At 39.9% G+C, this 22,593-nt stretch overlaps 1 pseudogene across 1 annotated transcript; it reads right to left on the bottom strand.

The window, feature by feature from the left end:
* Positions 1 to 4,390: 4,390 nt before the first annotated feature.
* LOC112629085 lies at positions 4,391 to 16,622 on the bottom strand (annotated as a pseudogene). Its single transcript, XR_003120526.1, has 3 exons — positions 14,934 to 16,622; positions 6,527 to 6,529; positions 4,391 to 4,402 (listed from the first exon to the last, which is right to left on the bottom strand). The product of XR_003120526.1 is annotated as a keratin, type II cytoskeletal 8 pseudogene (transcript).
* Between the last annotated feature and the right edge of the window lie 5,971 nt (positions 16,623 to 22,593).

Raw genomic sequence — 22,593 nt, 5'->3', positions numbered from 1 at the left:
TCTTTGGGTATTTATCTTCAAAATTCTAGATATATGCTAATACTTCTGCTTAATGAATTTACTTGACTCTCTCTCGTACCATTCCATTTATATGAAATGTCCAGAATATGCAAATCCAGAGACGGAAAGCAGATTCCTGGTTGCCAGGGGGCTGGGATGTGGGGGAATGAAGAGTGACTGCCTGTCTACTCAATGGGTGTGAGGTTCCTTTTAGAGGAGATGAAAATGCTCTAAAATTAGGTAATGGCAATGGTTATACAACATTGTGAATGCACTAAAAGCTACTGAATTGTACTATTTTAAATGGTTAAAATAGTGAGTTTTATGTGATGTCCATTTTTCTTCAATAAAACATGAGATGTCTCTCTGGTTAGAAAGTCACCTACATTACTGTTTTACTTATCAATGTTTCATATTTGTTTTTATTTTTGATTCTTTTCACCCTGTTTTTATTTTTATTTTTAATCTGATTTTTAACCACAAAGCAACAAATAAATGTCAGTACTATTTTTAAATTTAATGTATGTGTTTATAACTAAAACATAATTGTACATATTTTGGGGTACAATGTGATGTTTCAATGCATGTATACATAGTATAATCAAATCAGAGTGATTATTATACCCATCACTATAAACATTTATTTCTTTGTGATGACAACATTCAAAATCTTCTCACTACCTTGAAATACACACTACATTGTTATTTGCTATAGTCACCCTACTGTGTAATAGAACACCAAAACTTATTTCTCCTGTCTAACTGTAGCTTTGTACCAGTTGGCCAACCTCTCCTGGTATTCCTTCCTGCTTTTCCTCCTCAACCACTGGTAACCATTATTCTCTCTCTGTCTATGAAATCAACTTTTTAAGATTCCACATAAGAGTGAGATCATGTGGTTTTGTCTTTCTGTGTCTGGCTTATTCCACTAACACAGTTACCTCCAGGTTCATTCATGTTGCCACAGATGACAGGATTTCATTCTGTTTTATGATTGAATAGTATTTCTTTTTAGGGTTGAGGAAATCGAGGTAAAAGAGGCCGACTTTCCAAGATCACATAAGTAGTAAACCTTGGATTTAATCCTATGTAGTCTAACTCCACAGACCACACATGTAACCACTCTTCAACACTTCCCTCCAAGGTATCAATTTTGGTGGCTGGAATTATGTATGTGAAAAAGCAGTTAGACCTTTGAATAATCTTTCAGTTGTCTAGAGACAGAAAATTCCTCTCATACATGTGAACTTTTACTTTTAAAATCCTATTGCATTATAACACCATGATCACCCAAATTATCATTAGACATTATATGCCTCACTACACATGCAAATAGGAGTGTACTAACGATTGAAGAAATGCTATTAGGGATTTACGAAAGTAGAACCAATCCAGTTTGGTGCATGAAGGGTTACAATAGCTTCTTTCTGATGCATCTTTAAAAATGTGATTTTGGAATTAAGCAGTTCCCGGTTACTGTTAGATTTATGCATGACCCTTGACTGCTAATAGTATGAGCCAACTGTATTCTATTAGTGATCTTAACAGCAAAGCAAGGATGTACAATTGATTGTTGGTGTTGATTTATATGTCTAATAAGCAGCTGGAAGTAAAGCATCTCTGTTCCGTTTCCAGAAATGATAGAAATGGCTTGCTTTTATCATTGCTAAGAAACAGTGGGAGAGAAGAGATTCACCCTTCCCTCCCAGAGCCAGTGAATCAGTGCTAGGAAATGATGTCAAATATCATCAAAGGCCCAATGTATTTAAGCAAGGAGGAGAAAATGGTGTCTCAGAAGGGGAATGTTTTTCTCAAACGCTCCCAGCACCTTTGTTTTGATACTGGGACTGTTTTGTTGTCTGTTTCAATATTTTTGTTTAACATTCAGTAATTCAAGCAAACATTTATTCAGCATTAGACTCCTACAGTGAAACCACGGAGCTAGGCTTGGTGGGAACAACAAAGGGTAATAAAGACATAGCTACTCTTGAGAAATTTATGTCAGATTGGCAGGCGAGGTGTACATACAACATGGAACTCCCGGGATTCTTTGATTCATGATAGAATTTAACCAAGGTCTGCACTCTTTTTTTTTTTTTTTTTGAGGCGGAGTCTCGCTCTGTCACCCAGGCTGGAGTGCAGTGGCCGGATCTCAGCTCACTGCAAGCTCCCCCTCCCGGGTTCACGCCATTCTCCTGCCTCAGCCTCCCGAGTAGCTGGGACTACAGGCGCCTGCCACCTCGCCCGGCTAGTTTTTTGTACTTTTTAGTAGAGACGGAGTTTCACCGTGTTAGCCAGGATGGTCTCGATCTCCTGACCTTGTGATCCGCCTGTCTCGGCCTCCCAAAGTGCTGGGATTACAGGCTTGAGCCACCACGCCCGGCCAAGATCTGCACTCTAATGCAGATGACAAGTGCTAGGAGACTCTATAAACAGTTTTTCTTTTGCCATAATTATATAACGTAGTTTCTGTCTTGATTTTTCCCACATTACACAAAATACCTCCCCTCAGCACATCCGTTTTCAAACACAAATACTCCTTTTGAAATGCGTTTTTGGCATTTCTTTTTAATAGCATGGACATGGATGATGTTTGGGTCCACTTTTACTAGCTTTTGGACCTTCACTGAGTTATTTAATTTCATTAAGTCTCAGCTTTCTTATTTGTAAAATGAAGAAAATAATACTAGTTACCTTATACAGTTTTTATGTGAATTAGAAGAGATAGTGTAAGGCACTTAGCACATTGCCCAATATGTGATACTTAGTGATAGCTTTTATTATTACTACATTAAACAAATTGCTAAAAATAAAAAAAATAGATTAAATAGATTACTTCTGACTCCCAAGCTCAGCATCTGATATCATTTTTGTGTATTCCAGTCTTTGATCATATATGGAAATTCTTAAACATAGTTGCAATTTCTCCATTAACTCAAAACGTTGATCTTGCCAATGGCAAGGTTTCATCTAATGTACTTCCTCAGCCCTGTGTGCACAGTGGGAATTTAATAATTATTTGTTGACAAAATAAGTCCTCTGTGACTCTGTCTTCAGTTACCTATAGCTCTCTCCTGGCTTTCTCAGAGAAATTTCCTGAGGGGTTGCTTGCACCTTTGAACTCCCAGACATTTCATAAACTGAGATTGGCCTTTGGCACCCATCACTGTCCAAAGCAGCACTTATCGAAGTCGTGGTCCCTTCCTTGCCCCTAATTCTGAAGGACAATTTCAGTCTTTACGTTTTTATTGACCTTGGAGGCACTTGGAGTGCTTTTAACTCCTCCCCCTCCTCCTGGAAATACCCTCTCTGGGTTTTCCTGTCCAGTGTCTATCCCCTAGTTTTACCTTCTCCACTTTTACAGCCAAAGTGACTGTTATGAGTTAAATTTGTTCCTCTAAGATTTATATGTTGGAGTTCTAAGTCCCAGTAACTCAGAATGTGACTGTTCAGAGATAAGGTCTTTTTATTTATAAGATAATTTTGAGGTAATTTGGCTAAAACAAGGTCATTAGAGTGAGCCCGAATCCCCTGTGACTGGTGTTGCATTAGAAGAGGAGATTGGGACACAGACACAGGGAGAAGATGACTAGTCCCAGCGAAGGAGAGAGGTGCTGCTTTTCTTGGTACTTATGGCTCCTTCTGTCTGAAACACTCTTGCCCTCCCTCCTCCCCTTCCCCCACACCTTCTCTTGGCTAACTCTGTGGATCCTTCGGGTCTCAGTTTGGAGGTGCTTGGAGGGCTCTCCTGAGCTCTGCTGTGTTCTCATAATTCCCTATATTTACTTCTATCTGGTGCTTATTGCACAGCTATAATTGCCTGGCTATTTATTTGTATTTCCTTCCTGGGCCGTAAACTCCTTGAAGGCAGGGAAAACATTCTCTTCACTTATATCCCTAGAGATGGACAGGATACCTGATGTACAGTAGGGTCTCGAGATTTGTTGGATGAATCAATGAGATTTTATTGCTTAGCAGAAGAAAAAATTATTTTCCTAATTGTGGTTGTGGTTTAATAACACAAAGACTTGGTTAAGAATACAAATGTTAAAGTTACTTTAATTCTGTAGATCTGCCTGATTTTGAAAATTGTCCATTACAGAAGAAACTTATTCTTGGTGCAAAAATGTGCCACTTCATCTACTTCTCTTGAAGATAAAATTCTCAGCCTCTGACACTTTTGTTCTGTGAAGTACCCACTGCTGCAAGAAAATTCAAAACAGATAGCATATACGTGTGGAAGATAATTTTATTATCTTTAATTATATTTTATGCCTGTTTTTCATCTATGTAAAACCCAATTAGAAAAGAATCAGATATAAATGTGTTTTTTTGGAAGCAATCAACTCGCCTTCTGAAGCTACATAAATAAGAAAGCATTAGAGAAATGGGTCCAAAAAGAGTTTGGTTTTCATGTGGTAAACTTAATTGTTATTCCTAGTATCTTGAGGAACCAGCAAACAACAATTGCTGACTTAGAACATGTATTTTTTGTGTGTGTGCTGGTGAAAAGAGAGTGGGTGACTATGTGCTTAAGACAGCTCTAGAAGTGTCCTTTTGTGGATGCCAATTCTGCAAAACTATTTGGGACTCTGGATATGTAACTCTCTCAAAACCTGGGTATTAGAAGTTTGGCACTGCATGCCTTTCAGAGGAGAAGGCTCTGCTTTGGGTATAACTGCATGGCTCTAAAGAACGGCAATGAGCAAAGAATGAGAAATAATTTAATCCACTATTGATTAACATGTTTGTTGTTAAAAGCTAATTTTCTGTAACAGCAGAGATGCAGCCCAGGGTTTCTGGAGACTTTTAAAAATACCTCCAGGCACAGTCAATATTTAAATTTTCTAAAGTATCCCACACACTGAAGAGATTTGTAAGCATCCAACTAAAGAGAATCAAAATTAGAACTTAGCAAAAATGTACAGATCACTGGTATATATTAAATTTTAATTAGAAAAATGGAGACTCCTACAAGTAAATTTCATTGTATTAGAGGTTATCTCACATTTTTTGAAGTAATAATAAAGAAAATCAGGGAAAACAAATCTTTTCAGTTTGAAATTAACAACAAAAACCAAAGAACCAACCTCTAAAAGCTCTTTTAAAAACTCTATTTTAAAAAAATATCTGCCTAGGTGAGTTTTTTTGATCCATCTTATTGGCCATGCTTGACTGATGGATGGTACCTGTGAAAACTGACGCACTCTTTGGTGTATGCATGTTCTCAGAGCAGAGTTATATCAGGGCTCGATGCTAAAGCATGCTGTAGTTACTATTATCAAATGCTGAATCTCATTTTAGCTATTATAAAAGACTCCTAGTATTAAAACACTGGGTTTATAGATGATAGATGAAAAATGTGTTTTTCAAACCATGGCCTTTGTGGTAGAACATGACTTGCTTACTACGGAAATATCTCCAGCTGCCTAGAAATGTTGCCTAGCAACCCCTGGAAACACAGAAAACCTAATATCTCTGAGTTGCTTGTGAGTAAAGCAATTATTAAAAAATTATCAGTTAGAGAAAAAGGACTGCAAAGTTTGTTATTGGGCCTGCCAACAACTGCTCCTTCCGAGTTTGACAGTGTCTCTGTGCCCTCTTTCTCATGGACTTTCAGATGTTTCTTATGTGTTTCGCATGAATTATCTAGTTTCTAAGTCTCAACAGTGCAGCAAAGAGGGTGACTTGTAGAGGTCATGCCTGTGCTGTCAGAGGACTCAGCCCCGTTCCCCCAGCCCTCAACTGGAAACTGTTCTTTGCCTTGGTGAGCAGCAGCCAGCCAGCCAGCCAGCCAGCCAGCCAGCCACGGCAGCTTTGATAGCTGTCGGCTTCCTTCAGACCCAGCAATTTCTGGGTGGCTGGGAATGATTTATAGTTGCTGCTGCCCTGACTGTTCTGTTCATTGGCCAAGGCTGGGGCAGCTTGCTCTGGAAGAGCACCCTGAACACCCGTCCTCTGATCGGATGCCCTGGCTCTGCCCATAGACTCCACTGAAGGGATGGCACAAAGTCTCTTACCTCTACACCAGGCAGACCTGTGTTCTGTGTTGTAAGCAAAGTAAGATGGCAGACTAGGTTCAGGCTCGACTCTCTTCAAAGTCTCTGCTATTCTTTTTCTCACAGGATTCAAAAATTATTTAGTTGGGCAGATGCATTCTGTGTCTTAGTGGGTTTGGGCTGCTGTACAAAATACCATAAATTGGGTGGCTCATAAATAATAGAAATTTCTCACAGTTTTGGAGGCTGGGAATTTCAAGATCAAGGTGCTGGCAGAACCGATGTTTGTCTTATGGTCCATAGAGAGTCACATTCCTCTAAAACCTCTGTATGGTGGCAGGGGTGAATGAGTTCCTTTGGCCTCGTTTATATAGACACTAATCCTACTCCTGAGCGTAGAGCCTCCCAAAGGCCTCAGCTTCTAATACCTCCTGATACTATCACCTTGTGAATTAGGATTTCAACATGAATTTTTGGGGAAAACAAACATTCAGAATATAGCAATGGGTTCTTGGTTCATGTGACAGAAAGTAAATCATTCTGAATTAAATAAATGAGTGATAGTCAAGCTGAAACTGATAATAGCTTTAAGTGTGAACACAGTTTCCTAGTCAGTCTTGAAAAGCCAATCTCCATCAGAATTCGAACTACTCTTAAGAACTTTAATAGGAATAGTAACCAGCTCGTACTTCAAATTTCTACAGTGTTATAGTCTATAGAGTATCTGGACATTTGCATTCTCATGTGATCTAACTGCTTGCTTGCAAGGGTTACTGTTAGCTCCATTTTATAGCAGTAGAAGTTGATGTTCAAAGAGGTAAGATGACCTGTGACAGCAAAGGTAGAGAGATTCCAAACTCTGAAGCTTGGGCCAAGTCAACATCTTTGCTGTGGTTCCAACCCCAGTCAGTACAGGACCTTTTTGATGGATGCAGAACCAAGTGAGATAGTTTCTCCCACTAGCCCATTAGCAGGTGCTGCTAATGGGTTCCAATCCAGGGCTTTGATCTTGAACTTCTCAGCTTCCAACAGGAGTAGTGTGAGCTCTATTTTCTAGAAGTAGAAACTGATATTCAAAGAGGTAAGATGACTTTTTCAACGTCATTAGTATGTCAGTTCTTCAACTAGGGATTTCTGATTTCCAGGCCAGTATTATTGTTAGTAAGCATTTAAGATGAGGTTCACCTATCGTAGAAAGTAGAGACTTGAACAGTGTAAAGATCCACAAATTGGAGGCATGGACCTCCTTCCTATGGTAAAGCTAGATATGATCTACTTGACTTGCCCTAGTGAGCCCATACCTTTCATGGAATGTGCACATATGCCATTAGTGACCACCTTTCAGTCATAGCATAACTCCTGGGAACTGAAGCCTGCTTACTCTAAACCCACCAATTAGAACTCCTTGAGGAACATCTGTTAGGGCAATGCCCTGAACCATATGAAAGACAGGTACCATAAGTCCCTCACTCTCTCTCTTGCTCCCTACCCACTGATTGAGTGTGCATGTCCTGAAAGCTCCCCTTTCCCATTGGCCCTACAAGATGTGCTGCCCTCTTCCATCTGGGATTTGTAGGTAAGAAACTGCTTCTGCTATTTTATGTTTTGCTGTGCTGCTTCCTCTGTGTCTCACCTGACCAATACACCTGAACCTAACTTCTTTCCTAGCCAGGACTCTCCTAGAGGGTGGCTATCCACAGGTCAGACAAGAGTCCCACAAGGGTGTCTGCTAGAATGAAGATTTTCCTGTGTGAGAGACACCTGGTCATGGGTTGAACATTTGGGCATTAGGCTATCTATGAGAATAAAGAAGTACCCTGTGAAAGCACACTGTAAATATCCACGACCATCTACCCTGGAGTCCTGTGAGTGCAGCACTGGAATTTGTACCACTTTCCGGAGAGAGACCTCAAGACCAAATTAGAGGAAAATATAACAATTGTATACTGGAAATTTGCTGAGAGAGTAGATGTTTAAATGCGTTCACGCACACACATACGGGCAATTATGTGAGATGATGGATATGTTAATTTGCTTCACTATGGTAACCATTTTACTATATATAAGTATATCAAAACATCATGCTATATACCTTAAATATATGGTAAAATAAAGAGTTGTTTAAAACAAATGAAGAAATTCACTATGAGAATGAAAACTACAGGCCAATTTGTCTCATAAGCATTTGTGCTAGTTATTTACTCATCTTTCTCAGCTTCACATCTGCCCAATTATGCTATATTTTATACTACTGGGGCTTGAAGTCTGCAAACTATATATTTCCCAGCTTCCATTGCCAGCTGACTTACCTTTCAATTATGCTAATGGGAATCTAAAGTTCCCATTTGAAGATCAGAAGTGGACCGAGAGAAGCTTCCTGCTTTTGACACTAATAATGTGGCGGTTGTTGTTTGTTGCTATGACAACAAAGTTAGGTTCTGAAGTCCCGACGCTTGGACCAAGTCAACATCTTTTCTGTGGTTCCAACCCCGGTCACAGGAACTTTTTGATGAATGCACAACCAACTGAGATAGTTTCTCCAACAGCACGGTAGCAGGTCCTGCTAAAGGGCTCCAATCCAGGGCTTTAGCAGCTTCTAATCTTTAGGTGTCAGTCCTTCTTCCTCCTTTCTCCTACAGCACCTCTCCTTCTTTTTCTTCTTTAGCCCTTCCAAAACATGTACAACCAATTTCCTATATTAAAATCCCCTTATTAAAAAAAGTTATGATTCAGATAGTTGTATGATCTCATTTGTCCAAAGTCACATAGCAAGGAAGTTTCAGAACCAGATTTGAAACCAGGCAGACTGACTATCATGCAGGGCTCAAAAAAATTATTGTGTTTATTTAGAGTACAAACCATAATAGGGGATACTATATGGTAAAATGGTTACTATAGTGAAGCAATTAACATATCCATCATCTCACAAAGTTACCCTTTTCACACACCTGTTAGGACGGCTATTACTAAAAAGTCAAAGGATAAATGTTGTTGAGGCTGTGGAGAAAAGGGAACAGTTGTACATTGTTGATGGGAATGTAGCTTGGTGCAACCACTATGGAAAACAGTATGGAGATTTCTAAAGAAATTAAAAACAAAAGTACCATATGGCCCAGCAATCACCCTCTGGCCATATACTTGACGGGAATAAGATCACCACCTTGTCAAGATATATGCACTCACATGTTCTTGTAGGGCTCTCACCTCAGTACTTTGCTGCCTCCAGGACATGGCTGTGAAGGAACACATGTGGCTGACTGTTTGGAATAGAGTCCCTCATTTTAAGGGTTTATTTGAGCTCAATTGTTTTAAATAATTAGGGTGGATTATGTATTAATTTACTTGGATTCAACTATAATAACATCAAGACCTGGACCATATTACATTTCTTCTCCTGTTCAATACTTCTCTTAACTAAAGTGGGTCCCTTCCTCCCCATCCATATATCTCTATCTAGCTATATATCTATATCTAGCTATATTTCTCCGCTGATATGCAAGACCTTGACATAGACCCATACATAGATGACAAAGAGATTATATTTTATCCCTTTCTGGTCACCTGTAGTAGGAGCCTTCTGTTAGCCTGCTTATCAGCTTTGGCTCAATCAGTCATGGACTCATTATAGTCTCAGGAAACCCTCAGCCCAAATAACTTTTACTAGATCGTCATAGCCCAGGATTTATAACACCGTGGTTGAAGGACGCTGGCATCATTATCATTTGAAGATCTTTTTATCTTTCAGACTTCTGAGTGTACACCCCAACCTAGTGAGCCCTAACCTTATGGAATGTGAAACCCTGCAATCTGCTTTCTTATCAAACTGCCCAGGGAACTCCAGAGCAAACTGAAGTTTTAGAATCACAGAGGGGCATCTTATATCTCTTCAAAAAATTAATTGCATGCATATGCAGGCTTCCTCCCTTCTCCATTTCACATCTTCCCTCTTTTCTGCTCCGTGGTACCTGGAGGAAAAACCTTAAAGACCTTCCTCACTTTTTCTCCATTTATCTCTTGCTTTTTGCTGTTACCAGTTCTTGCTGCCTCCTCCTTCTCATAGGAAGAACCACAGTTATGCAGGGAAGAGCTATTTGCTCCTTGAATGTTTGAAAAGTTTACATGGCACTTATGTATCTTTCAACTTGGTAATTGTCCAAAATGGTCACTGAAGAGGCACTGTGCATACTTTACATGCTGCTGAATTTCAATTCCACAGACATCATCGGTCATTCCCCCTTCTGGGCTGAATGTTTGTATCTCTATCAGTGAGAGTCACCAGACCCTGAATAGGAACATTCACTGAAGAAGGTGTTCTTGTCGGCATTGGTAGAATGAGAGAATGAGTATAGGCCTGCAGCATTTTGAGACTCCATCAAACTGGCCTCTCAATCTCTCCCCACTCATTTCATTTTTGTTTTTGCCTTATTTTACACCCCAACTGCCATAGGCACTACCCTTACCCGTTCATGAATCAATGCTTTCTTGCAAGCTTCCTCTAACTCTTCTGATATCCGTGGTAACCCAGCCACAGCTAGCAGAGTGCCACAAAGAGGTCAGCTCATGTGACCCCTTGGGAGGGCTTGACTTTATCCTTACAATCTTTGTGTGTGGCTGTTTACATAGAAACTGACAGAGCTCGAAAGAAAGAAGTAGGCAAGTTATAGTGTGCAGGGCCTTGCTCCTCTGCCACCATTTGAGTTCAATCACTTTATACTTCATCTCTGATTTCACTTAAAATCCTTACATGCCTTGCAGGGTTTAGCTGGCTGTTCACAAATACCTGGAATACGCCTTTTCCCCTCTACTCATCCACACAAACATTTTCTGGAGTGTGCTTTTGCAGTTCCTCTAGAGACTCCTGGTAGATGGAGGTGGAGTGGGGAATGGTACTGAGGTTAACTTGGGTCAAATTGCACATTCTCTTCCTTTTGGAATATCCCAGTAAGGAGTCATTTAGGAGAAAAATATGGTTAATTTAGCCCAATTCAAAATTATTTCATCACAAAACACTAACATAGGATTCTATGGAACATAAGCCTGTAGAATTCCCTGGGGGATTTTGTCATGTAACTGCAGACTAACCCTAATCTTTGTTTGTATTCTTTCCTCCTTGGATACACTATTGGGCATTGGTACCTCTATTAGAACAAAGATAGAAAAAAAAAGATTAAATGGACTTTGCTTAGAAAGGACTAACAAGCTTTTTCAAATGCCTTCCAAAATGAGTATTCCTTCCTTACCTCACCCTGATATTGTAGGTTATTTCTTATGTTGTATGAACTACTTTTCCTAACCATCACCCCTCTTGTGTTCTAAAACATTTGCTCTGCTCCAACCACCTGCTGCTTCATGTACTATCTGCTTTCTCACTTCTGTGACCTTTATTCATTTTCCCGTGCTTACACTGCCCCCTCTTCACCTCTGTCTCTTTCATGAAACTTTCTTGGCTGACACCTCCCCTTCTCTGTGCTCAATTAACCAAAGAATTCATTCAACATATGCCAATTATGTGAAGGACTGGGTTGGGCTCTCAAGATACAGTAATACTGAAGGCAGACCTGGGCTCTGTTACTATGGAAATGGGATTCTCTAGCTTCTGAACCCCACCTCACTTTACTTCCATTACCCTTACAGTAATTGCTTTTACTCATTACCTCTTTTTATAATTTTAATTTTGAAACATTTTCAAATGTACAGAAAAGTTAAATAGTATAAATGACTCAAATATATCCTTCCCCCAGAGACTCCATTTTAGCCTCCTTTATAACAATGGGATATGATCTAGGACAGGACCTTACACCCAGCTGTAATGTGGCTCAAACTTCAAAACTGAAGCAATCCTTTAGTTTTTTCACTTTCCATGACCTTGAAGAGTTATGAAGATTAAAGGCCAATTTGGGTCTGTTTGATGTTTCCTTATGATAACACCCAGAATTTTTGGCCAGAATGTCACAGAAGTGATGCTGTGTTCTTACTTCATCCTCTCTTGGCAGCTGTTTGCCTACTTGTCTCATTGCTGGAGAAGTTAACACTGATTCATTAGTTAACATGATGTCTGACATTTTTTTTTCTGCTGCAAACCTATCTATCTTTCCCTTTGTAACAATAGGTATTTTGTGGAGAGTCACTTGGAGACTGTGTAAAATCTACTCATCCCAATTTTATCTACCAGTTTTAGCCTCCATTGATGTTTCTTGCCTGAGTTAATTGTTAGCATAACAGTTTGCCAAATGCCATTATTAGTTGCCATTCAGTAGTATGTAAAGATGTATGTATGTGTATATGTACATATGTATTGATATAAGTGTGTACTTAGAGACTTACATCGATGAGTTATGATCCATTACAACGATTATTTATTTTGATGTTCAAAGTTGTCCCTGATTTGACCAGTGACAGCTTCCTAAACCCGATATACCATGATGTGCACAAGCACGTCTTCTTTCCTTGCCGCTAACCACCCTGGAATCAGCCATTTATCTAAGATGTCCTGTTTTTGTTTTTTTAAATGGAGAAGTGGCATTCAAAAGTCAAGATCTGTGTGCTTGGTGTGCTTTATTGCTATTGAGATGTTGCTGCCCCTAGGCCCTCTCAGTGGTCAGAGAAAGGAACTCTATGCAAGTATATACATACATGCATACACACCTACATAATATATACATATCTGCACACATAATGTGTCATACACATGTGTATATACACATTTTCATCTCTCTATATCTCTGTATCTATCTAGGTATACACTGAAAACCATGAGTTCGTCCAGACAAACTTTAATTCCAATCTAATGCTGCAGGGATTATTTCTCCTTCCCTCTTCTCAAATTTGTACCTCATGTTCTCTGACAGTGAAAAGCCTAGTTATCATTATTCTTGATATCTTTACTTATTTACTCAATTCTCCAATAAGTAATTTCCTGACCTTGTTGGGGTGCTGCCCTGCTCTGACCCCTTCCTTGTGTGGTCCCTGGCTGTTCACACTGGGATGCCTTACTGCCAGGGATAGTGGAGGGAAGGCAGCCCCATCACCTGTGTGGGGTGTGTGTGTGTGTGTGTAAAAAATAAGACTTAAAAATCGTAAATTGACAAGTTATGAAATGCCTCTCCCACCTCTTTTGCTTATGCTTCTCTATGTATTGAAAAATAAACTTGTTACTTTCCTTTAAAATAAACCAAATGAACCAGTAAAGATGATAATTTTATTTGAGCAAACATATTTTATCAACTTTCGAGTTTACCTTCTTAGCTTAACACCAAAGGACTTACAGTCATTTACACACATTTTGTTCCTACCCCAGGACTCCAAGCTCCTTGAGGACAGAGGCTGGCTTCTGTTTGTTCTTGAGTCAATGGGACACCTTGCACCAGTGTCTAAAGTGGAATGTGTGTCCAATTTGTTAAATTGATTATATTTCTCCTATCAGAACTGACCAGCTGTTTTGCAGAATTGATTGCACTCACTCATTATTCCAACATTTCATACAAGTAGCTTCAACTCACAGATATATCTCACCTGCAATGTATTAAGAAGCTTGCCGGGGCGGGGGGAAAGCAGAGGTCACAAGTTTATTCACTAGAAAATCTTTTGCAAACTGAATAATATCCTTAAAAAGGAATAGGAAGAAAAAAATGGTATGAACAAAACAAAGGAGGCATTATGGAGATGCTTGTTTTATAAAGTTAATGAAGATGTTTACTTTTCCTAACACATGAAATACTGTGCAGCAAATAGATTCTGTTTGAAATGGAAATGGTCAATTGATTGGTAAGGGAGATATGTACAAAATGTTTACATTGAAAGTTATAAAATGCAATGGTAGACAATGGTAAAAAGTGTTGTAAGCTTAGTGATAGACTTTTTTTAGGTATAATTTGGCTTGAGAATATACGTTTCACACTGTTGGGATTGTATCTGGTGTGTAGCAGTCTTCACTGGGCTTTCAGTACATGTTTGTATTACATGCAAGTTACAAGGGCTTCAAGGCCCTGCTACAGGATTTCCCCTCCGCCAATAGTTCTCATGACTGTGTATGTAAATCAGTCATTCTCATTGCCATTGCCATCTTCTTAACATGACTTCAGAACGAATCTTCCTTGAAGTCTTTCTCCATTACCACCGGCTGTTTTTGCCCCTCTTTTGGCCTAATAAATTAGTTTTTGGACCAATTTAATTTGTTGTCTATTTCAGATAGATTAAAAAAAGACGATTGACATCAGACAGCACATCAGCCAAGGTTAAAAATGCAATTTCCAGTTCATTAAACACAACAGAGGAGGTCAATCTTTAATAATTGTATAATCTACTAAGCTATGTTCTCAGAAGACTTCTGGTAGACTTGCTTGTGCCAAAATGCGCACATTTGAGAAAATATGACCTCATTATGCTTTTAAAATACACACACACACATACACACACACACACACACACACACACACCACAAATCAATTTGAGATTTACTTTAAGAGATCCACTGAGAAATAATAATTTTGGTCTAATTAAGGCATGAATTAATTTTCTTCTTTTTACTGGCATTAGCAGGAGTGCCTAGAATTGAAGTTGGAGGCCAATCTGGCCTGTAGGTTTATAAAAGATGTATTTATTTCATGGTTTTGATGATTATGAGAGCAAGCAACACATTCCAAGTCCTGCTTATAGGAATAGGCTTTCACAGAAAATTATATGGATAAAGTGTCTCTCCAAAATATAGTACTGCTTCCCATTCTTTCCCAATTGAGTTTTCTCTGATTACTAAGGCAAGTCACATCTTATAATAAACAGTGGGGGCCATTATCCATAGAAGGGGAGAAGTAAGGCTGTTTGTCCTCAGTTATTTATTTATTTATTTTTTTGGGCAGAGCTAGCTGAGGTTTTATTTTGAAAACACACACGCAAACACACACACACACACACACACACACACACACACACACACAGAGCAATTGAATTGTTTTGTAGCTGGAGGCATGGGCAAGGGGGTTCCCCAGTCAGTAAACTCCCCTGCCAGTGGGCTGAGGGCTAGGGCTGAGCCTCAGGTGGGTCTCCTGTTCCCTGTGCTCCCCTGCACAGCGGCCTCCCTCCAAGGCTCTGGGGCAGCTGCAGGAGGGGTAGGCTGGAGGGGCTGCCGCAGCTGTTCACTTGGGCAGGACATCAGAGGACTCCGACACCAGCTTCCCATCGGGGGTCTCGATCTTCTTCACAACCATGACCCTGGTGGAACTGGTTTGGCTGAAGGAGCTGGAGCCCGCAACAGAGCCAAAACTGGAGCCCAGGCCGTAGCTGAGGCTGGGAGTTGTGAGGTCCCCCTAGGCCGAGCTCAGCCCACCTGCATAGCCGCTGGTGGTCTTCCTATGGATACTCATGTTCTGCATCCCAGACTCCAGCTGGTTCTCCTCGCCCTGCAGCAGGTTTCTGTAGGTGGCAATCTCGATGTCCAGGGCCAGCTTGATGTTCATCAGCTCCTGGTACTCGCGCAGCTGCCGCTCCAAGTCCTGCTTGGCTTGCTGCAGGGTACCCTCTAGCTCGGACACCTTGGTGTTGGCATCTTTAATGGCCAGCTCCCCGGCTGTTCAGCAACTGTGATGGCGGCCTCCAGGGAAGCCCTCTGGCCTTTGAGGCCCTCAATCTCAGCCTAGAGCTGGCTGATGTTCTGGTTCATCTCGGAGATCTCAGTCTTTGTGCACTGCAGGTCATCCCCGTGCTTCCCAGCCAGCGTCTGCAGCTCCTCATACTTGATCTGGTACATGCTCTCAGCCTCAGCCCTTCTTCACTTGGTGACCTCCTCGTACTGCACCTTGACCTCAGCGATGATGCTGTCCATGTCCAGGAAGCGGCTGTTGTCCATGGACAGGACCACAGACGTGTCCCAGATCTGGGACAGCAGCTTCCGGATCTCCTCTTCATACAGCTGCCTGAGGAAGTTGATCTCATCAGTCAGCCCTTCCAGGGGAGACTCCAGCTCTAACTTGTTCACATAAGCTTCATCCACATCCTTCTTGATGAGGAAAAATTCATTCTCCATCTCTATATGCTTATTGATCTCATCCTTGTACTTGTTCTTGAAGTCCTCCACCAGCCCCTGCATGATGCCAAGCTCTGCCTCCAGCTTCAGCTTCTCCTGATCCAGAGTCTCCAGCTGCCGCCTAAGGTTGTTGATGTAGCTCTGGAACATGTTGTCCATGTTGCTCCAAGCCCTCTTCTGCTGCTGCAGGAGGCTCCACTTGGTCTCCAGCATCTTGTTCTGCTGCTCCAGGAACTGTACCTTGTCGATGAAGGAGGCAAACTTGTTGCTGAGGGTCTTGATCTGCTCCTTCTCCTGTGTGCGCACTGCCTGGATGTTGGGGTCCACCTTCAGATTAAGGGGGCTCAGCAGGCTCTGGTTGACTGTGACAGTGGTGATGTCTCCCATGCTGCTGGCCCCACCATAACTTCCACCCAGGCCACACTGGAAGCTGCTGCTGCCCACTTGGGAGAAGCTCGAGGAGCTGATGAGGGCACTGGGCCCACTCTTGTAGGAGTGGCTGCTGAAGGCCCCTGGCAGAGAGGTGACACCTTGTAGGACTTATGGGTCACCCTGATGGACATGGTGGAGGCAGGAGTGGAGGCAGGCGGGCTGAACCAGGCAGAGATTCCAGAAGGGACGGATAAGCTGCTTCTTGGTCTAGTTATTTCTTTTAGTATTCTTAACTTCCCTCCTGGTTCCTAACATGCTGGGATACACAGCCTGGGCTGTTGAGCATTTAAAGTTCCTTATCTGGATTAGGGTGCTAAAAATATGTGTCTACTCCAATGTCCAGTGATTATACATCAGAAATATGGTGAACAGCAATATTAATTTAGTTGGGAAAAGCGTGTTCTTTCAGGGTAAAAAAAATTCAGATTGGGAATCTTAGCTCAGCTACTTCCTAGGTGAGTTTGTATTGATTGATTTGAATCTGCCTACTAGGAAATAAGCAAGGTTTTTTTTTTTTTACTTCTTTGAGTCACAGGTTCTTGTCAATCAATTAAGGGCAATACTACCACGCAGAATAGTTGTGATCACACGAGATAATGTCTACAAAGTGCTTCACACGGTATCTGATGTGGAGTAAGCATTCAGAAATGATAGAAATTATTATAATTACATAATACATTTGTGGAAGAGGAAGAATTCCAACTTTTATTATCTGCTCATATCCCATTCTCCAAATGAGACTGCAGAATTTCTAAGTCAAAGGGCAATACAGATTATTAGTGTGGAAAAAATAAGCTCGTATATCAAAATACAGGATGTTAACTGGGCACAGTGGTATGCACCATAGTCATAGCTACTTGGGAGGCTGAGGCAGGAGGCTCACTTGAGCCCAGGAGTTGGAGACTATAGTGTGTTATGACTGCATCTGTGAATAGCCACTGCCCTCCAGCCTGGGCAACATAGGAAGACCCATCTCTAAAATAAATACATACATACATTCATATGTACATAAAAAGGGAAAAAAAACACCCTAAGAAGTTATTGGTATCAATTAATCATCTTAAGAGAGGACCAGAAAGGTGGAAGGATGCAGGCTAATAGATGGATTTAGGATATTTACTGCCTGTGTCTCCTACTTACTCTAGATGGCCAGTAGAGCTGCTCTTCCCTTTCAATTTTAGTATCACCTCTTCTGGGCCTGCCTTGAATCTTCCATAGGGGATTCTTTTGGATTATCATTTTATGGCTTAATTGACCTTCATTATTAAAAAACAAAACGGAAACAAAACAATTCTGAACAGAGGCCATCAGTGTGCTATGCAGAGCATCATGTTTTCACAATCAACTTACTCATTTGCTCTAAAGTTCTTCGTAGTTTGAGTTCTGAGATATCTAACAGGATGAAGTTTGTTAGAGAATGAAATGAACAGAATGACATTTTATAACAGAATGGCATTTCATAACAGAATGAAAACAACCAAAATGATCATTTCAACAAGCTTCCTCTAATTGCCTTTAGAGAACGTGGCTTCCTCTGCTTACTTGAATATCTAAATAAAGGACAAAACATTTATAATTTTAATATTAAGAATATACTCAGGGCATGTAATTTTGGTCAGACTGACACCTGATAATTTCAGAAATGGTCAGAGCATATCCTTATGGTTTCACAGTTTAAAACTTTTTTTCTTAAAAGTTTGTTGAATAGAAATCTTAGACACAGTAAATGATAATGTTAAAAACAAATAAGTTATTAGAAAAGGCTATGAATCAGTGTAGTCTACCCAAGGTCATATCTGTTAGTAGGCCTACTGGGGGCTCAGGAGCTATTTAGAATGCACCCAATTGTTCTCAGAAGGCCAGATGTCTCCTATGTCCTGTGAGTCTCCAAGTTCTCCTTTAAACCACATATCTAGCTACTCAGAATGGGGTGTGCTTTGCAGACATCACGCAAAGGTGTAATTGGCCAATAAGTACGTTGTTATCCCTCTCCCTCATCATTCCATTGTCCTTGTATTCTCTTCTCTTCCTTAAAGAAAAAAAATATACATAATTGTGGTCAATACTGTAGTCACTCACATAATAGAAGTATATAGTACTCAGACAGAGAATATATGATATATGTCCTGGAGTTGTAAAAGGAAGAGGAAAATCAGAGAAATGTGGTGTCCTGGAATCCAAGAGGAGAAAGCATTTTGAGAAGATGGTAGTCAATAATGTCTACTAGAACAGACAGGCCTTGAAAACTAAGGGTTAAGAAAACACTACTGGATTTGGTGAGGTCATCGGTCAGCCTTGACAGATTTCAGAATAAAAGTTGTTTGGGAAGCCTGGTTTTATTTTATTTTATTTTATTTTATTTTTATTTATGAATGTGGGGTGGGAGGGGCTGGTTATGACAGGAATTTTAAGGGGTGTGTGTGTGAGAGCATGAAAACACTGTATTTAGAATATCCTTTAAAGAACTTTGTGAAAGGAAGGCTACATTGAGGATGGTGGCTGGAGAGAGATGTGGTAACATCAGTGAAACACAGCTTGAATATGTTTGAAGACCTGGAGGCTCAAACCTATGTAAGAAGAAGTTGAGGAGACAGGAATGGGCAGATACAAGAATTAGACCTTCTAGGAGTAAGGAGTGACTCTTACTTTATATTTTTACTTTGTAAATATTCAAAATATCAGCATTTATTAGAAAAAGTCAAGAATGTTGATATAGTCTTTGTAGAATGGTAGCAGGTATGCAAAGGACCTTTACCTACAACTTGATGACTAAAAATGAATGCTGACAGTACTGAGCAGGACCTAGTCTACAAAGTTTGCCTGTCAGGAACACATTTTAAACAGAAGCTAAGCTATTGTTCCTAGTAATAGGAAGAACTTGTTAAAGTTTCAGGTTAGATTAGTTCTCTGAGGGTGGAGCCTATTATGGATAGTCTACGTCAACCTGTCATGTTCTGCTGCCCAAATATGGTAAATTCTCCCATTGGAACGTAGAACTGAAAAACGGTGTCATAAATAACAATTCCAGGCTGTCAGCGTGGAGTGATCACTGCTCCCACCCTCCTGGTTCTACTCTTATTCTAAAGGCCAAATAAATTCTGATAGTATTTATGTTCTATTCAGATTAACAAATTGAGATTTTGGACTTTCTCTCTAGTTGCCTGTTCCTTTACTCAAAATTAATTTGTTACAAGGCACAGTGAGTTAATTAGTATGATTAGCTCCCTTGTCTTCAAGCTTGCATTTTTAAGGACTTCAAAGTCAAGGTACTGCTTACACAGATGATTATTTGCAGACAGTTAATTCTTGAGTTATTGTCTTGGGATGGCCATTATCATATTATTAGCATGCCTTTTATATTTCTTGATTTTTAAAGAAATGTTTCATTTTTATATTCTAGTTTAGAACTTTCATTGTCAGTAAATATTACCAGTGAGCTTCCGTTCTGTCAACATTTTCGTGTCACATATTTTCAAAATATGAGATTTCAAATTCCAAAATAATTTGTTTCTATAAGTTTAGGGAAGTGGTGGTAGTAAGCATTTCATTAATAAAGTTGTTGTTATAATGAGTAATCAATGTGTATTCAGTGTGTACCTGTTGATAATTTGAAGCAGAACAAAAGAGGGGGAAAAGAAAAAGAATGCACCACTAGGGGCCACTGTGATCTTAAAGCTTGAACCAATGAATGACAATTGCAACAATGACAATGGTGGTGACATCGATAGACACTTTATTTACAATAAAATGGAGGTAGTTTGTGTGAATATAATATTCTAAATTTAGGACATGAAATTTTAAGCTTGATGAGATTTGGTCTGAACATGATTTTTTTTTCAGATGCTTTGCAAATGCTTTGTATTAGTTGATATTACTAAATCATTTATGAAATTAGCAAATGTGGAAGTATTGCTAACTTTTGTAAAGGAGAAAGGTGTGGTTTGATGATCCTAGGATAGAGAGTCATCAATTTAGCATTGACATCAACTTTCACTATCACAGTAATAAAGCTGTTGAACTATTCTTCTCTGGCTTGGTTATCCAGAAGAGATATCTCTTTCTCAGGAGTGTCATAAAAGATACTTGGTTAAAGTGTGAATAGTGTCCTGATTACAGTAATTGTTAAATATTATTATGTAAAGTGAGGTAATGATAGTAAAAGTAAATGAAATGAATGAATGAAGCAGTTACCTGGTGATCAAGCTACAAATAAAACATCAGTCCTGTGTGGTAATTAAAAATTCTCTCTTTACAGAGTATTTCCAAATAAAGAAGTCAAAGACAATTTTCCCGAATTGTTGATATTTGGCTTTCAATAGTTACTGGTTCACAAAAAGCCACTTGATTACCAGACTAATCTAATTGACCTAGGATAGCAGTGAGAGAGCTATAAGGGGCTCTCTCTTCTTCACCTAGAAGACCTTACTGAACAAAATCTAGCAGATCCTTGAAATTGTTAGCAAAGCATAAGGATATATATGTATGTGTAGGTTCAGCAATACACATATATCTCATTGGAACTTCAAAGAAACTCATGATCAAAAAAGGGTTATATCCACTCTTCTAGGGTATTTGATAGTGGCAATGGCTAACATCATATCCAAGGGCTTGATTGAAGGTAAAAATCAGTGAGAATGAACATCAAAAGCAACTTTCAGTGGGAAAAGTGACAAAGGGTCAACCTAAGGTCTCAACAGGAACTTTGGTTGTCCTATGTAAAGCAATAAAGGCATTCCTTAGGACAACCTATACATATATGAGGGCCAACAATTTTTTGTTTGTTTAGGTTTTTAAGCTCTATTTTAAAAATCACATCTTCCCTCAAGTGCTGCACACAAAAAATAATTTCAGTCCTTTTACTTTCAAAATTGTGGTCCCCTTCTCTCTACCTTTCCTGAAACCAAAGGCCTGCGTGTGATCTTTGAACGAACTCACCCAACCTAGCAAAGTCATGATGCATTATTCCATAATGGGTGGGCCAGTGGGAGGGCTACCGTTACAGAATAATTTTTCTTGGACTAGAAAGGTTTCCTAGGAGAATGAAGACAGAAGTTAAGAATATTGAAGAACTGGAAGAATTCATGCACTCGGTTACAATAAAGAGACACTGCCTCCTGGAGGCCTGTATTGGGATGGCCGTGGTACAGTGTGAGGAAACAAGCAGGGAGTAGGTTACATTCCCAGCCTAGATGGAATCAAAGCTTACTCCAGCCATGGCTGAGAGTGTGTCTGGAGACATAGCTAAGACAGAATTTATATTTTCTGACTGACTGACAGTGAAAAATGAATGTTTTCACACTGGGGTAACTAAAATTTGGGGCAATCATCTTTATTCACATCTGAATAAAACACCGATTCACGACTGGCTTCAGGTTGCTTAGTCAATCAGTTATGCGGCCAAAACTGCTGCGTCTGAGTCTCTACCTCTCAGCTGGGCAGTTCCTTTTGGTTGTTTTTATTAGGTCTCAGTGTTACCTCCCCTGTGTGTTTCTTCTGTTATGTGCTCCAACAGGACAGAATTATTGGATCTGTACCGTCTTTGGAACGTAACTATTTTCCTGTCTCACATGCTGCATTGATATATCCAGGTTTCCAAACATATGTATAGTTACAATTACACTGTGAATTTAAACTACTTAAATCCTATTTTAATCTACCAAAGATTAAAAATGTTAATAACAGCAGCACACGAAGATTGTATTTTGGATTATAATTTAGGAGAGTGTACCTGTGATGATTAATACTGAGTGTCACCTTGATTGAATTGAAGGATTCAATCAAGGATTAAATTATTGATCCTGGGTGTGTCTGTGAGGGTGTTGCCAAAGGAGATTAACATTTGAGTCAGTGGGCTGAGAAAGGCAGACCCACCCTTAATCTGGGTGGGCACAAATCTAATTAGCTGCCAGCACAGCTAGCCTATAAGCAGGCAGAAAAATGTGAAAAGAGAGACTGGCCTAGCCTCCCAGCCTATAGCTTTCTCCCATGCTGGATGCTTCCTGTCCTCAAACATTGAACTCCAAGTTTTTCAGTTTGGGAACTCGGACTGGCTCTTTTTGCTCCTCAGCCTGCAGATGGCCTATTGTGGAACCTTGTGATCATGTGAGTTAATACTTAATAAACTCCCCGTCATATATATGTCTA

The sequence above is a fragment of the Theropithecus gelada genome, chromosome 7b (assembly GCF_003255815.1).
Source record: "Theropithecus gelada isolate Dixy chromosome 7b, Tgel_1.0, whole genome shotgun sequence".
NCBI classification, from domain to species: Eukaryota; Metazoa; Chordata; class Mammalia; order Primates; family Cercopithecidae; genus Theropithecus; species Theropithecus gelada.
This window is presented reverse-complemented; position numbering and strand designations above follow the sequence as displayed.